Raw genomic sequence first — 6,629 nt, 5'->3', positions numbered from 1 at the left:
AAAGAGATTAAATTCTCCTATGTTGGCTATGTTGGGCAAGTCACCTAACCTTTCAGAACTCTAGGCAGTCGTCTACACTGCCAAGCTGCACTGACTTCCCTCACCCGGGAATCTCTTTAACCAATGAAATTGCAAGTCCAGTCTCTGTTCCTCCATCACCATCATCACCATTATCATCATCATCACTGTCATCATCATCATCAATGATTAACTTAGGTCCAAGTTCCGCTTATTTAATTCACTTTGATTAAACCAATAAACTCTCCCTGTTACCCACCACCATACTAAGTACTACGGATTCAAAATCAAAACCATCCTTGTCTTCAAGCTGCTTACATTCTACTTGGAGGGAGGGGGAAGATTGAAAGCAACAGGTATGGAAAATAGTGGATACAAAATAATGTACCTGACAAATGAACCTGATTGATGGCGATCATCTTTCCCAGATGAAAATATGGTTGGGGAGTCAACAAAATGATTTTTGATGGAAACTTATCTGATTGCCAAGAATAGATGGAGTTATTAGTCTCATTTGACACCGGGTACATTATATACCCAGTTCTTTTCACCTTTCCTATTATATGTTTGGAGGTAATTCCTTTCGACAGCCCTTTCTATTCTGGTTCCATTTTGTGGCTCTAAAATGTTCCTTCTACATCTGACATTCTCTGTTTGAAGGTCTCCCTCCCAACTCTGACATTGCATGTTCTCAGGCTCCTCTCAGTCACCCAACAGTGCACTTGGAAGCTTCTCTAGGACTAGACTTCCCTTTGCAGGAGGAAAGATGATTTTTTATCTCTCTCTTTTTTTTGTTTATACTATTTATTTTACTACAATGTTCGTTGCTTTATTTTTTCCCCTTTTCCTTATTGTTATTTGGGTTGGTCTAGACTCTTACAAGCACCAAGATGAATATAAGAAAGACTCTTACCGTGTTTCCCCGATAATAAGACACTGTCTTATTATTTTTTTGGACAGAAAAACACCAGAGGGCTTATTTTCAGGGGAGGGCTTATTTTAATGAACATTGACAGCAATTTTAATAAACAGGTAAATGTGAACAAAAAAATGTACCAGCAAGCAAATGACTGAGGAAGAACAGGATGACGTGCTCACTGCTGCAGCTCTGATTGGATGCAGCTCGGAGCGTGGCGTGCGTTTCACCCGGGGGGGGGAGGGTGCATACAGAGGGTACCTAATGTAGCGTGTAGCGCAGGGGATCACCTTCACTACAGTAGCAATCTCAATAGGGCTTATTTTCGGGGGAGGGCTTATTTTAGAGGAATCTTACACAGTAAGGGGAGGGCTTATTTTTGGGATAGGTCTTATTATCGGGGAAACACGGTAGGAACTTTATAAAACTTTGTTGTCAAATTTGTACAATTATGTGTTTAAAGGTGGCCCACAAGCTGTATGGAGGTCTAGGACCTCACAGAAGGTCTATGCCTAACTGCTGGCTTCCTCAGGGTCATGGTGAAGGATTGGTCCCTACTCCCTGTGCTGGTTTATATAATCCTAGTAATTAAAGGGCTCCATACCTTTATTAAGTGTGGGAAAAGCCCTTTGATTAAATTATAAAGGGAGCCTGGCCGCTGACTGGGGAAAGATTGGAGGTGTCCTGGGTGTCCCTTAAAAAGACGAAGCCAGCCAGCTCTGATCAGCAGTTTGGTGGTATGTGAGCTCTCTCTCCCTCTACCAGAGCAAGGGGGGGGGGGTGTAAACTCACTTGTGGGGGATGGTGAGTTGTAGCTTCAGGAATGCAGACCCATACAGTGCCCTTTGAATCTGAGGGTAGTAGTCACCCTGAAAGAAGATAATCCTGAGAGGTGCTAAGTACTTTAGTACAAATTGGGTGGGGAGACAGAAGAACACAGCTGCTATCTACGAACATGTGTTTATATTCTAAGACCCTTTCCAGCTTGGACATTCGTGGTCAAACGACCTCTTCAGTCCTAACAGTATATAGTCATGTGTCTTAGCTCTGACTTTTAAAAAAATATATATATATAAAACATTTTATTTTTTCCCCAGTTATATGTAAAAAACATTTTTAACATTTGTTTTTTTTGAGTTCCAAATTCTCACACTCCCTCCTTCCCCTGTGCTCTCATTGAGAAGGCAAGCAATTTGATATAGGTTATACATGTGCAGTCATGCAAAACATATTTCCATATTAGTCATGTTGTGAAAGAAACCACAGACCAAAAAGAAAAATCTACAAGAAAAACAAAGAAAATTTTAAGAGTATGCTTTGATCTGCATTCAGACTCCATCAGTGCTTCCCATAGAGGTAGATAGCATTTTCATCATGAGTCCTTTGGAATTGTCTTGAATTGTATTGCTGAGAATAGCTAAGTCATTACTGTGTACAATGTTCTCCTGGTTCTGCTCATTTCACTTTGCATCAGTTCGTGCAAACATTGCCAGGTTTTTCTGAGCATTCTGCTCGTCATTTCTTATAGTACAGTAACATTCCACCAAAATCATACACCACAGCTTGTCCCCTGTTGATGGGCATCGCTAGATCTGCCTTTCTATTTTCTAAGCTTCCTGTTAGTGGTGACGTTCTATATTCAGTATTTTAAGGTATTTTCCTGCTCTGATAGCTCGTGGCAGGGGTTCTTAACCTGGAGTCCACAGGGATTCATGACCATGGACCTTTAAATGTTTTGGTAATAGTAATTCAATAGTTAATTGGTTTCTTTTGTAACTATGTATTTTATTTTATGCATTTAAAGACATGATCCTGAAAAGAACTCTTTCGGATTCACCAGACTCATTGCCAGAGGGGTCTAGGATCCCCAAAATGGTTGAATTCTGTTAAAAAACATTCTCTGGCTCTGACATCTGCGTTCTAAGGTCCCTTCTGACTCTAACTCGCTAATTTTTAAGTCTTTTCCAGCTCTAGCCTTTTATGTATTCTAAAAACCACTTTTTTTCTGGAATTCCATATTTTGTTACTTGCAACTCAAAATTCCATACTTCTGGTTCTTGTACAGCTTTTCTAGTCTAACTTCTATCTTTAAAAAAAATAATAATATTTTCTTTTCCCCCAGTTACATGTTAACTTCTATCTTCTAATGCTTCTTCAAAGTCTTACATTCTATGGTCTATGATCTTTTTTCATTTATTTATTTATTTTTAATTTATTTTTGCTTTTTTGGAGGGCAGTTGGGGTTAAGTGACTTGCCCAAAGTCACACAACTAGTGTGTCAAGTATGAGGTCCTCCTCACTCCAGGGCCAGTGCTCTATTCACTGTGCCACCTAGCAGCCCCAATTTTTTCTTATTTATTATGACCTCTTTTAATTTTCACATTTTTACCTTTGACTTCTAATGTTCTCATGTCATAGGGTTCCTCCCAACTTTCAGAACCCTTGCTCTGTGTTCTAAGACTTCTTCTAGGTCTGATGTTCCATGTTCTAAGTTCTATCTCAGCCCTGGCATTCTCTGTTCTAAGGCTCCTCTCTGAGCTCTGACATTCTGTTCTCTAAGGTTGCCTCCCACTTCTGACATTCCATGGTAGATGGAATATGGTGCCTCTTGTAATTCAGCATGAACTTTCTTGGCCTCCACATTACATGGCTGACTTAGACTGAGCTTGTGGTCCACTAAATCCCCCTGATCTTTTTTCAAATAAACTGCGTCCAGCTATGCTCCGTGCAGTCTAGTACTTGTAAGTGCTTTTTTTTTTTAACCCAAATTTCATCTTACTCCAGTGCTAATTAACGCTAAGATCTTCTTTGCAGTAATGTTTTTCTTATCTCCTTCCAGAGACGAGAAGTGACTATGGCCAAATCTGACAGCTTGCTGATTCGTCTTCTCTTCAGGTAAGTGCCCAAAAGTCAGTGTCAGTTTCCTCAGAACACCCCCGGGGTAGATCTCTCACCCTTGCGACTGTCCTGGGCTAATGGAACCTGTCCTATCCAGGGCTGGGAGTTTTCTCCTGGCCCCAGGCATCAAAGTCATTGTGGAAACCTTGGGGTAGCTCTGATGGCCTTCTCAGGCCTCACACAGGATTGAACGTGGGTGGATGCAGTCCTGTGTGGGGCATCATCTCTCAACTGTTGAGTATCCTCAGGGGAGGGAAGCTTGATTCCACAAGGCTCACAACACCCTGCCTTCTGTCATTTCTTATAGAGTTTCATCTTGGAGGTGGGCTTCCTACCAGTCCACACTCATTCTGGGCATGAAGGATGGTGCTGCAAAGAAAGCTGCGAAAACTTAATGCTCCTATGGGCACATGCTTCAGAGGAGTCTCCAAAATGCATAGCCATATTTTTTTTTTTTAATTGTATTTGATAACTTTTGTTTTTACATCACCTTCATTTCTTAATATATCCCCACCTGTTCCCCTATCCAGTGAGCCATACATGGTAACAAAGGATAAAAAAAAAGTCAGAGGGGAGAAAATTAAGCTAAACCAACTAAGGCTGGCATTATATGCTACATTCCCTACCCATGGCTCCCCTCCCCTGCTAAGAAGAGAGGGAAGCATATTTTCTTATCTCTTCCCTGGGTTGGCAGCACTTTTTATTTTTTTATTTTTAAAGCAATCGGGGTTAAGTAACTTGCTCGAGGTTACACCGCCAGTTATTTCTGGGTGTGGTGCTGAGTATCTGAGACTGGATTTGATCCAGGTCATCCCGACACTGGAGCCGGTGCTCTTACTCGCTGAGCCACCTGGCCACCCCTAAACAATCGGGGTTAAGTAACTTGCTCAAGGTTACACAGCCAGGTGTTTCTGGGTGGGTGCTAAGTGTCTGAGCCTGGGATTTGATCTTCAGGTCTTCTCAACACTGGAGCCAGTGCTCTTACTCGCTGTGCTACCTGGCCGCCCCTTGGCAGCACTTTTTTAAAAAATAATTTTTATTTTGAACTTAACCCCCCCCCCTCAAAGTATTTCCATACATAAGAGAACACCAATTCTATATAAAATCATGACTCTCATATTGCTTGCCTAAAAAAAGTGCATAATAAATTCTGTTACTTTGAAAACTGCCCTGCTTGTCTGTGTTTCATTCAGAACTTCTCTTCTGCACATTTTAAATAATGTTACAATGGCCCAATTATTTTGGAGGGGGCATCACTCTTGCTAACCCCTTATCTCCCTCTTTCATTAAAAACTGAGAGAAAGAAAGGCGGGGAAGAAGCCAAACCCAAACACTTCTTGATGGTAATGGGCACAGTCTAGCAAACTGAATCTCTATGGTGGCCATACCCCAAAATGTATGATCCTCTCGCTTCTCTGTCAGGAGGTGGGTAACGGACTTTGGAGATATGATTGGTCATTGCATGGATCAGAGCTCTTAACTCTTTCAACGTGGTTTTCCTTTAGAATGCTTCATTCTGCTTCAGTCCATACTACCCAGAATTCTCTGAAATCATCCCTTTTTTCATTGTGTATGGCACAGTAATATCCCACTGCATTCATATACTATCATGGGTTCAGCCATTCCCCAATTGTCCAAGTGGTTATGTAAGGCACCCACTCCTTAGATTTTAGTTCTTAGCTTGTATTTTTTTTTCACTTTTAACCTTTCCTACTTCCCTTTAAGATGAGGAATTTGATTTTGCTTATTTCCCTTCATCCTCCACCTCTCTTAACAATTTACCTTCTTATCCTTGGTTGTATTTCTATTGAGTTTAATATATTTCTACTGTGTGTGTGTGTGTGTGTGTAAGAATAAGGTATTCTTGGTTGTCTTTATTTTTGCCTCTTAAAATGCTGTTTTCCAAGCTCTCCTCTTATTTATAGAAGAAGCTTCCAGGTCTTGTGTGAGCCTGCCTGGGGTGCCTTGGTACTTGAACTGCTTCTTTCTGAATGCTGGCAATATGTTTTCCTTGACATGAGAGCTCTGGATTTTGGCAGTGGAATTCCTGGGATTTTTCATTATGGGTTCCTTCTAGGAGTTGATTGGAAGATACTTTCTCTCGTTGTCTCTGATTCTAATAGCTCTGGGTAGTTTTCATTTATGATTTCTTATGATTCTAGGCTTTTCTTTTCTGAAATCATTTTCAGGGAGTACAATGCCTTTTTAATTATCTCCCTCCTTTTTTGTCTTCTATGTCAGTTTTTTTTTTTCTTTTTGGAGGGGGCAGGGCAGGGCAATTGGGTTTAAGTGACTTGCCCACGGTCACATAGCTAGTTTTGTGTTAAGTGTCTGAGGCCAGATTTGAACTCAGGTCCTCCTGACTCCAGGGCCGGTGCTCTATTCACTGCGCCACCTAGCTGCCCCATATGTCAGTTTTTTTTTAACATCAAATATTTTACATTTTCTTCCATTTTTTTCAATGTATTGATTTTGTCCCAATATTTCTTGCTGTCTCATGATGTCATTGATTTCTATTTGGCCTGCTTTAGTTTTGAGGAGTCCTTTACTTGGGTAAGGTTCATCATATTATCTTCTAAGCTATTTATTCTAGCTTTTTCCATAGGAAACTTCTATTTTTTTAAACTCTTATTTTACTTCTTGGCATGCTTGTAGTCCTTAGGGAAAATCCATTTTTCCTTCTGAGTTTTCAGTTGCAGTTGTTACTGAGTTACTTTCTCTTTCTTTTGGGGGATCCCTAGTAGTACAATAATTTTTTTTAAAGCAATTGGGGCTAAGTAACTTGTTCAAGGTTACA

At 40.6% G+C, this 6,629-nt stretch overlaps 1 long non-coding RNA gene across 1 annotated transcript; it reads left to right on the top strand.

Annotated features, from left to right (window-relative positions):
- The first annotated feature begins 344 nt into the window (after positions 1–344).
- Positions 345–4,999, top strand: LOC138161984 (uncharacterized). The gene is made up of 3 exons (XR_011168507.1): positions 345–374; positions 3,774–3,829; positions 4,140–4,999. It is a non-coding gene; the product is annotated as an uncharacterized lncRNA (long non-coding RNA).
- The last annotated feature ends 1,630 nt before the right edge of the window (positions 5,000–6,629 follow it).

The sequence above is a fragment of the Petaurus breviceps genome, unplaced genomic scaffold (assembly GCF_028583685.1).
Source record: "Petaurus breviceps papuanus isolate PSGF00001 unplaced genomic scaffold, PetGlider_PUasm1.0 185, whole genome shotgun sequence".
In the NCBI taxonomy this organism is placed as follows: domain Eukaryota; kingdom Metazoa; phylum Chordata; class Mammalia; order Diprotodontia; family Petauridae; genus Petaurus; species Petaurus breviceps.
The sequence above is the reverse complement of the archived record's forward strand: the minus strand, read 5'-3'. Positions and strand labels throughout refer to the sequence as shown.